A 9,626-nucleotide genomic window follows, 5' to 3' on the forward strand; every position below is an offset into this window, starting at 1 on the left:
CATCACCCTGCATGACTTTAAAGTCCGTGGGGGATCATCAGCCAACATCTCAACTTCATAGTCCCTTTATCTCCTCAAATCCAAAGACTTACTTCCACTTCAGTTACTCCTCCAGACTTCAAGCCCCATTCTCAACCCCACCCCTTTCATGCTTAGCAGATAACCTTAACTTTACTTAAGAAATCTGAGACCATAGGGACACCTGGCTGGCTCTGTTGGCAAAGCACGTGACACTTGATCTTGGGGTTGTAAATTTGAGCCCAATGTGGGGTATAGAGATTAGTTTTAAAACATCTTTAAAAAAATAAGTCTGAGGCCATTAAGCTCAATCTCCCTTAATTTCTACTTTATTGTTAGACGGTTAGAGGTAAACAATCGCTACTCCTGTGTTTAATCAACCCTTCCAACAATTTGGCAAAATAATAACTTAATTGAACATTTGCCATGTATTACATGTACTATTTAACTTAGTCCTTATAACAGCTCTATAAGGTGCTATTACCATCATCATCCCTATTTTACAGACGAGGAAACAGACACAAGGGCTTGCCTAAGGCCATCCAAGTAGTCAATGGCAAAGCTGGGATTTAAGCAGTCTAACGTTGTCACACAGTTGAAATGTCACACAGTTCAATGCACAAAATGAATCAATCATTTCAGCAGTGTTTATCATTGCCAGTAATACACCCAGCCCCGCCCCCCCCCCCCCCCCCCCATCAAGAGGAGATGAGAATACAGTGCAGTCAGGGAAAGGAGGAAACACTTTATGTGCTTATTATGGAAAGACTTCAAAAATATATTGTTAGGTAAAAGGAGCAGAAATAAGAATAGCATGTATTGAATGCTTCCATTTGTGTAAAAAAAAGGAAGAAGACTATATGACTGTTTTGCTTTATATGCATAAAGTATCTCTGGAAGTATACACTAGAATGTAAAATCAATAATATAAGTTTCTACCTTAGGACTAGAGAAGGAAAAGCAGCATGAACCTAAAGCAAACAGAAGAAAATAAATAATAAAAATTACGGCAGAAATCAATGAAATTTAAAACAGGAAAAGAATAGAGGAAAATAACAAAACCCAAAGCTGGTTCTTTAAAAGATCAATAAATTGATGAACCTCAAGCCAGGAACCTGGCTTTTTTTTTTTTTTTTTAAAGAGAGAAGATACAAATAGCTAATATCAGAAATGAAAGAGGGGCCATCACTACTGATCCCATGGACATTAAAAGAAGAGTAAGGAATACCACAGACAACTCTATGTCCACAAATTTGATACCCTAGATGAAATGGACCAATTCCTTGAAAACATAATCTGCCAAAACTCACACAAGATACTCTGAATCAGTCTATATCTTTTAAAGTACTTGAATTAATAATTAAAAATGCTTTAAAACAGTCCAGACAGCTTCATTGTTGAATTCTACCAAACATGTAAGGAAAAAATTTTTACCAATTCTCAACAATCTCTTAAAAAATAGAAAAGCAGAGGGAACACTTCTTAACTGATTCTATCTGGCCAGTATTTCCCTATTACCAAAACCAGATAAAGACAATACAAGAAAGTAAGGTCACAGACCAATATCTTTCATGAACATACATGCAAAAATCCTCCACAAAATATTAGCAACTTGAATCTGATGATATATAAAAAGAATTATGCATTAAGATCAAGTGGGATTTATCTCAGTTATTCAGGCTACATTAGAAAATTTGTTACTGTAATATATCACATCAACAGACTAAAAAAGAAAACTCATATCATATGTAGAAAAGTATTTCATAAAAGCCAACATCTATTCATGATAAAAACTCTCAGCAAACTAGGAATAGAGGGTAAGTTACCCAAATTGATAAAGAACAACTACATGGGAATGCAAGCTGGTGCAGCCACTCTGGAAAACAGTATGGAGGTTCCTCAAAAAACTAAAAATAGAACTACCCTAGGACCCAGTAATTGCACTACTAGGCATTTATCCATGGGATACAGGTGTGCTGTTTCAAAGAGACACATACACCCCCGTGTTTATAGCAGCACTATCAACAATAGCCAAAGTATGGAAGGAGCCCAAATGTCCATCGATGGATGAATGGATAAAGAAGATGTGATATATATATATATATATATATATATATATATATATATATATATACACACACACACACACATATACACACAATGGAGTATTACTTGGCGATCAAAAAGAATGAAATCTTGCCATTTGCAACTATGTGGATGGAACTGGATGGTATTATGCTAAGTGAAATTAGTCTGTCAGAGAAAGACAAAAATCATATGACTTCACTCATATGAAGGCTTCAAGAGACAAAACAGATGAACATATGGGAAGGGAAACAAAAATAATATAAAAACAGGAAGGGGGACAAAACAGAAGAGACTCATAAATATGGAGAACAAGCTGAGGGTTACTGGAGGGGTTGTGGGAGGGGGGATAGGCTAAATGGGTAAGGGGCACTAAGGAATCTACTCCTGAAATCATTGTTGCACTATATGCTAACTAATTTGGATGTAAATTTTAAAAAATAAAAAATAAAATTTAAAAAAAATCTTTAAAAGAAAGAACTAAAAAAGCCATGTAGTTAATATCATATTTAATGATTGATTGATTGATTTCCCCTGAGGTTGGGAAAAAGGCAAGAATGTCCCTTCTCATCACTCCTTTTGAACATAGTACTGAAAGTCCTAGCTATACAATAAAACAAAGAAAATAAAAGGGATACAGCTTGGGAAGGAAGAAATAAAACTGTCTTTGTTATCAGATGACATGAGTATGTAGAAAATCCCAAAGAATCAACAGTAACAAAAAAAAAAACCCAACAATTAACAAGGAATTATAACAAGGCTGCAGGATACAAGGTTAATATACAAAAGTCAATTGCTTTTCTATATATCAGCAGTGAAGAATTGGAATTTGAAATGTAAAACACAATGCAATTTATATTAACAAAAAATAAAGTAGTAATAAAATGTGGTATATACATGTAATAAAATATTATATTTTGTTGAGAAAAACTACAAAACTCTGATGAAAGAAATTTTAAAATATCAAAATAAATGGAAAGATATGCCATGTTTGTATATAGGAACACTCAGTTTGTAAGATGTCAATTTTTTCTAATTTGATTTATAGATTCTATGCAATCCTAATAAAAATCCCAGCAAGTTATTTTGTGGATACTGAAAAACTAATCATCAAGTTTATACAGAAAGGCAAAAGTCCCAGAATTGCCAACACAATACAGAAGGAGGACTGACACTACCTAATTCAAGACTTACTGTAAAGCTATAGTAATCAAGATTGTGTTACTGGTGAAAGAACAGACAAATAGATGACTGGAACAGAATAGAGAGCCCAGAAATAGACACAAATAAAAATAATTAACTGATCTTTGACAAAGAAGCAAAGGCAATTGAATGGAGAAAGGGTAGTTTTCTCAATATATGATGCTGGAACAATGACATTCTTACATCAAAAAAAAAAAAAAAAAGGAAATAAAGAAAGAGAAAAAAAAGAATTAGACAGTAGACCTTATACCTTTCTCAAAAGCTATTATCAAAAAATGGATCAGAGACCTAAATGAAAAACATAAAACTATAAAACTCCTAGAAGATAACATAAGAGAAAATTCAGGGACCTTCAGTTTGGTGATGACTTTTTAGGTACATACCATAAGTATAATCCATGAAAGAAATACATTGATAAGTTGGACTCCATTAAAATTTAAAAGTGCACTGTGAAGAAAATGAAGAAACAGGGGTGCCTGGGTGGCTCAGTCAGGTAAGCATCTGACTTTGGCTCAGGTCATGATCTTGTGGTTCGTGAGTTTGAGCTCCGTGTAGGGCTTTGTGCTGACAGCTCAGAGCCTGGAGACTGCTTTGGATTCTGTGTCTCCCTCTCTCTCTGCCTGTCCCCTGCTTTCTCTCCCTCTCTCTCTCTCTCTCTCAAAAATAAAATAAACATTAAAAAATAAATAAAAAGAGAAAGAATATGAATAAACAAGCCACAGACTGGAAGACAATATTTGCAAAACATATATTTGCTAAAATATTAGTATCCAAAATATACAAAGAACTTTTAAACCCAAAATAAGAAAATAATCCAACTTAAAAATGGGCAACAGATCTGAACAGACATCTCACCATAGATGATATATAGATGACAAATAAGCTTATGAAAAGACAATGTCATATGTTGTTAGGGAATTGCAAATTAAAACCATGAGATACCCACTACACATCTATTAGAATGGCTAAAATCCAAAAACCTGACAAAATCAGATGCTGACCAATGTGGAGCAACAGGAACTCTTATTTGTTGCTGGTGAGAATGCAACCACTTTTTTTTTTAATGTTTATTTATTTTGAGAGAGAGAGGAAGGAGCAGAGAGAGAGGGAGAGAGAGCATCCCAAGCAGGCTCCACACCAACAGCACAGAGCCTGATGTGGGGCTCAAACTCACAAACCATGAGATCATGACCTGAGCCGAAATCAAGGATCATACTCAACCAATGGAGCCACCCAGGCACCCTGAGAATGCAACCACTTTGGAAGACAGTTTGGCAGTTTCTTACAAAACTACACATTCTTACCATTTTACACCCATTAGGATAGATATTATATAAAAACTAAACTAAAATAACAAATGTTGGTGAAAGTATGGAGAAATTGGAAACCTCATGCATTATGGTGGTTATGTAAAATGGTGCAGCTTCTGTGGAAACTTATGGTTGTTCCTCAAAATGTTAAACATAGAATTACCATCTGACCTAGCAATTCTATAACTAAGTATGTGTCCAGAAGAATTGATAAGAGGGACTCAAATAGATACTTGTACACCAATGTCCACAGCAGCATTATTCATAATAGCCCAAAAGTGGAATCAACCCAAGTGTCCATGAACAGATGAATGGATGAACAAAAGGTGTTATATACATACGATGAAATATTACTCAGCCATAAAAAGAATAAAGTTCTAATACATGCTATGGCTTGAATTAACTTTGAAAACCTTTTGCTAAGTGAGATAAGCTAGACACAAAAGGACAAATATTGTATGATTCCATTTGCCACGATTATCTAGACTATGTAAATTCATAGTGACATAAATTAGAGTAGAGGTTACCAAGGGCCAGAAGTAATAGGAAGTAATTATTTAATGGGTACAGAGTTTTCTGTATGGCACAATGAAAAATTTGTGAAATAGATAGTGGCAGTGTTTGTATCAGTGCACTGTTAATGTACCTAATGCCACTGAATTATACACTAAAATGGTTAAAATGGTAAATGTTATGTTATTTCTATTTTATCACCATAAAAAATGATGACCCAGCAATTGTGCTCCTAGGTATTTAAGAAAATCAGTAGAAAATTTATGTTCACACAAAACCTGCCCACAAATGTTTATAGCCACTTTATTCATAACTGCAAAAAGCTGGAAGAAACCATTCGTTACTAGGTGAATGGATAAGCATCTGTACTACATGCATACAAAGGAATATTATTCAGGGGCTCCTGGGTGGCTCAGTGGGTTGCACATCCAACTTGATTTCGGCTTAGGTCACGATCTCATGGTTCATGAATTCGAGGCCCATGTCAGGGGCTCTGTCAGCACAGAGCCCGCTTGGGATTCTCTGTCTCCCTCCCTCTCTGCCCGCCCCCACCTCTCTCTCAAATATAAATAAATAAACACTAAGAAAAGGAATATTATCCAGTGATAAAAAGAAATGAACTATCAAACCACAGAAAGACATGGGGAAATTTAAATACATATTGTTTATTGAAAGAAGCCAGTCTGAAAAAGTTACATATAGTATGATTCCAATTAACTGACATTTTCAGAAAGACAAACTAGAGAGACAGTAAAATATCGGTGGTTGCTAGGGGCACAAGGGAAGGGGATGAGGAGGGATAAAAAGGTGGAGTATAGGGGATTTTTAGGGCAGTAAAACTATTCTGTATGATACTGTAATGATGGATATATGACATTTTGCATCTATCAAAACCCATAAACCCCAAACAACCCAGTAAGTGAAACCTAATGCAAACTATGAGCTTTCTTTAATAATAATGCATCAATATCGGTATATCAATGGTAACAAATATTCCACAGGAATGCAAAACGTTATTAACAGAGCAAATTGTGAGCCAAGGAGAAAGAAGAACCTCTTCCCAGAAATGGCTTTATTCTTTTGGATTCTGTAGAGATACAGTCTATGGAGGGTGCTGGGGAGTTATATCCTTGGAATAGCCCTGTGGAAGACTTAGCCTTGTGTCTGGGTTGGTACTAAAGAATCTAATTGCAACATATGAAACAGAACTCATAAGCTATACAAGAGATGTATCAACCTTGATGGAGCTGAAGTATAGTGTCTCCAGGTGTTGTGACAAATATTTATTGTATCTTGCACTTTTTCAAGTGTAAGGACTTTATGAAGGGTACCATTAATTGGTATATTGGTTTTCAAATTGACTGTACTAGCAACAGCTTGGGAAAACTAAATTGTAATGTTAGTGTGATGGTCATCTCTAGTAAAGCCTAGACTCAGGCAAGTTACTATTTTTTTAATGTTTATTTTTGAGAGAGAGAGACAGTGTGTGAGTGGGGGAGGGGCAGAGAGAGAGGGAGACACAGAATCTAAAGCAGGCTCCAGGCTCTGAGCTGTCAGCACAGAGCCCAGCATGGGACTCGAACTCTGGAACTGCGAGATCATGACCTGAGCTGAACTCACAAACTGCGACATCATGACCTGAGCCAAAGTTGGACGCTCAACTGACTGAGCCACCCAGGCACCCCTCAGGCAAGTTATTATTATTAGAAAGAGGAACATGATAAGTCATAAATATAGAACCTTACCTGAGTTTCTTTAAAGTATGAATAAACAAGAATATGAAGAGAGTGGCAGATGGTGGGGCCGTGTTCCAAGGGTTTGGGGTGGTAGCTACCTAGTTCATGTGGTTTTCAGCATCTTCTGAGGTCTTTGAACTACTTGCTTCAAAAGTTATGTGACGACTCAATTTATGATCTCTGTTGGATGTCAACTTTACAGTTCTACCAAAATATCTTGTGTTTTTCCAGAGGATCGGGGAGTGATGAAGACAGAAAGACTTTTGAGTAAAGGCCAAGTCTTGCACAATTTAACTTTATAAATAATTGTTTCAGTTAAACGTGCCACCTTATTACTGGATCAATCTGTTAGAATGTAGAAAACATAGGTAGAAATTTGGTACAATATATAAAGTATAATAGTATTTTAGCCTTTGTACTTGTGGCTTTTCACCATGGAAATGCCGCGATTCATTCAGAAAATAAATGGACTCCTATCAGTACATATAGAGGAAGTTAATTTACAAAATCCAGTTGGACGTGTTAAGAATATCCTTTAGTCATGGTTTCAGTCCTTTACAACTTTTCAGTTTTTTACAATTTTACATTTACAATTTTTAAAATTAAGACTTTATTTTATTGTTTAAGGTTTACTTATTTATTCTGTATATGAGAGACACACAGAGAGAGAGAGAGAGAACGCTTGAACAGGGGAGAGACAGAGAGAGAGGGAGAGAGAGAATCCCAAGCAGGCTCTGCTCGGACACCGTGGGCCTTGGTCTCACAAAGTGTGAGATCATGATCTGAGCCGACATCCAGAGTTGAACACTTAACGGACCGAGCCACCCAAGAATCCTAAGGCTATTTTTTAGAGCAGTTCAAAGTTGAGGGGAAGGTACAGAGAGTTCCCATGTACTCCCTGCCCCACACATGCATAGCCTTTCCCCACCAAAGTGGTACCTTTGTTACAAGTGATGAACCTACATTGACACATTACTGTCACCGCAAGTCCACAGTTAACAGCAGGGTTCACTCTTGGTGTTGTGTACTCTATGGGTTTGGACAAATGTATAATGACATTTATCCATCATTATCATATCATTAGAACAGTTTCACTGCCTTACAAACCCTCTCTGCTCCACCTAGTAATCTCACTCCCCCTGACCTCTGGCAACCTCTGGTATAATCTTTTTAGTGCCTCTGTAGTTTTGATTTTTCCAGAATGTCATAGGGTTGGAATCATACCCTTACAAACTTTTGCAGATTAACTTAGTTATATATGAGGCATGGTCAGACCATATCCTATGTTAGCCTAAACATTTTTTTCTTCTTTAAAAAAAAATTTTTTTTAATGTTTACTTATTTTTGAGAGACAGAGGGAGACAGAGCATGAATGGGTGAGGAGCAGAGAGACAGCGAGACACAGAATCCAGAGCAGGCTCCAGGCTCTGAGCTGTCAGCACAGAGCCCCGTTGCGGGGCTCAAACCCATGAACCAAGAGATCGTGACCTGAACCGAAGGTGAAGTCGGACACTTAACCAAATTAATCATTCAGGTGCCCCACTTCTTTTTTTTAATGTTTATTTATTTTTGAGAGAGAGAGAGAGAGTGTGAGTGGGGGAGGGGCAAAGAGAGAGGGGGACAGAGGATCCAAAGTGGGCTTTGGGCTGACAGCAGACAGCCTGATTTGGGGCTCAAACTCTGGAACCATGAGATCATGACCTGAGCCAGAGTTGGATGCTCGACCTACTGAGCCACCCAGGTGCCCCAGCCTAGAAAAAAATTTTCTCTTCTTTTTTTTTTTTTGTTTATTTATTTATTTTTGAGGGAGAGAGAGAGAGAGAGAGAGAGCACAAGCTGGAGAGGGATAGAGAAAGAGAGAGGGAGACACAAAATCCAAAGCAGGCTCCAGGCTCTGAGCTATCAGTTTAGAGCTCGACTGGAGGCTTGAACCCATGAACTGTGAGATATGACCTGAGCCAAAATCAAGAGTTGGACACTTAACCGACTGAGCCACCCAGGCACCCCTAGCAAAAAAATTTCAATCAGTGCTCCATATTGTGGCCAATTTGTACCTACTGACATGAGGTGTTTCATGGAGAATTTAATCTAGTGTCTGTTTGAGGTTTTATCTGGTGCCATCGGGTGACGATGCTGGTTTGGAAAGATCTTACCTTTGTAGGTCTTAAACTCAATCGTTCCTTGTTTTGTTTTTCAGAATTTGGTAGGTCAGATTTTGTGTATTTATGACTGAATCCTTAACTTCTCCATGAATTTGTCATTATTTGTATTGTCTTATATGAGGCTCTTGGGTACAAACTTTTAATCACATCAGCCTGTTTAACATGATTATCTTTAAAGTGTGTTTGGAGGTTTATCCCTTCTATAGTACTGTGGGGGGCCGGGCCCCGGTGCCAGGCTGAGACCAGGTCGAGCAATGTTCCCCGTTGACTCACGCCAACCTGGTGGTTCCCCCTCCCATTCATGTGGGAGGCCGGCCCCGGCGCCAGGCTGAGACCGGGTCGAGCAACGTTCCCTGTTGACTCACGCCAACCTGGTGGTTCCCCCTCCCATTCCCCCACTTTCAAGGGCATACGAAAGCCTTGTCAAGGCTGAGAGAGTTAATTCCTGAAGCCTGTGGTCTGCAGGTGTTGGCAGTAATGCTACCTCCCTTTTTCTATCCCGAGTCAGATAGACACAAACATGGGAACTGTGTTTTGCTAGCAATCTATCAACAAGGTCTTGTGACCTGTTCACAAAGTTCACAAGGTATACAGAACTA

This window comes from Leopardus geoffroyi, chromosome D2, assembly GCF_018350155.1.
Source record: "Leopardus geoffroyi isolate Oge1 chromosome D2, O.geoffroyi_Oge1_pat1.0, whole genome shotgun sequence".
NCBI lineage: Eukaryota > Metazoa > Chordata > Mammalia > Carnivora > Felidae > Leopardus > Leopardus geoffroyi.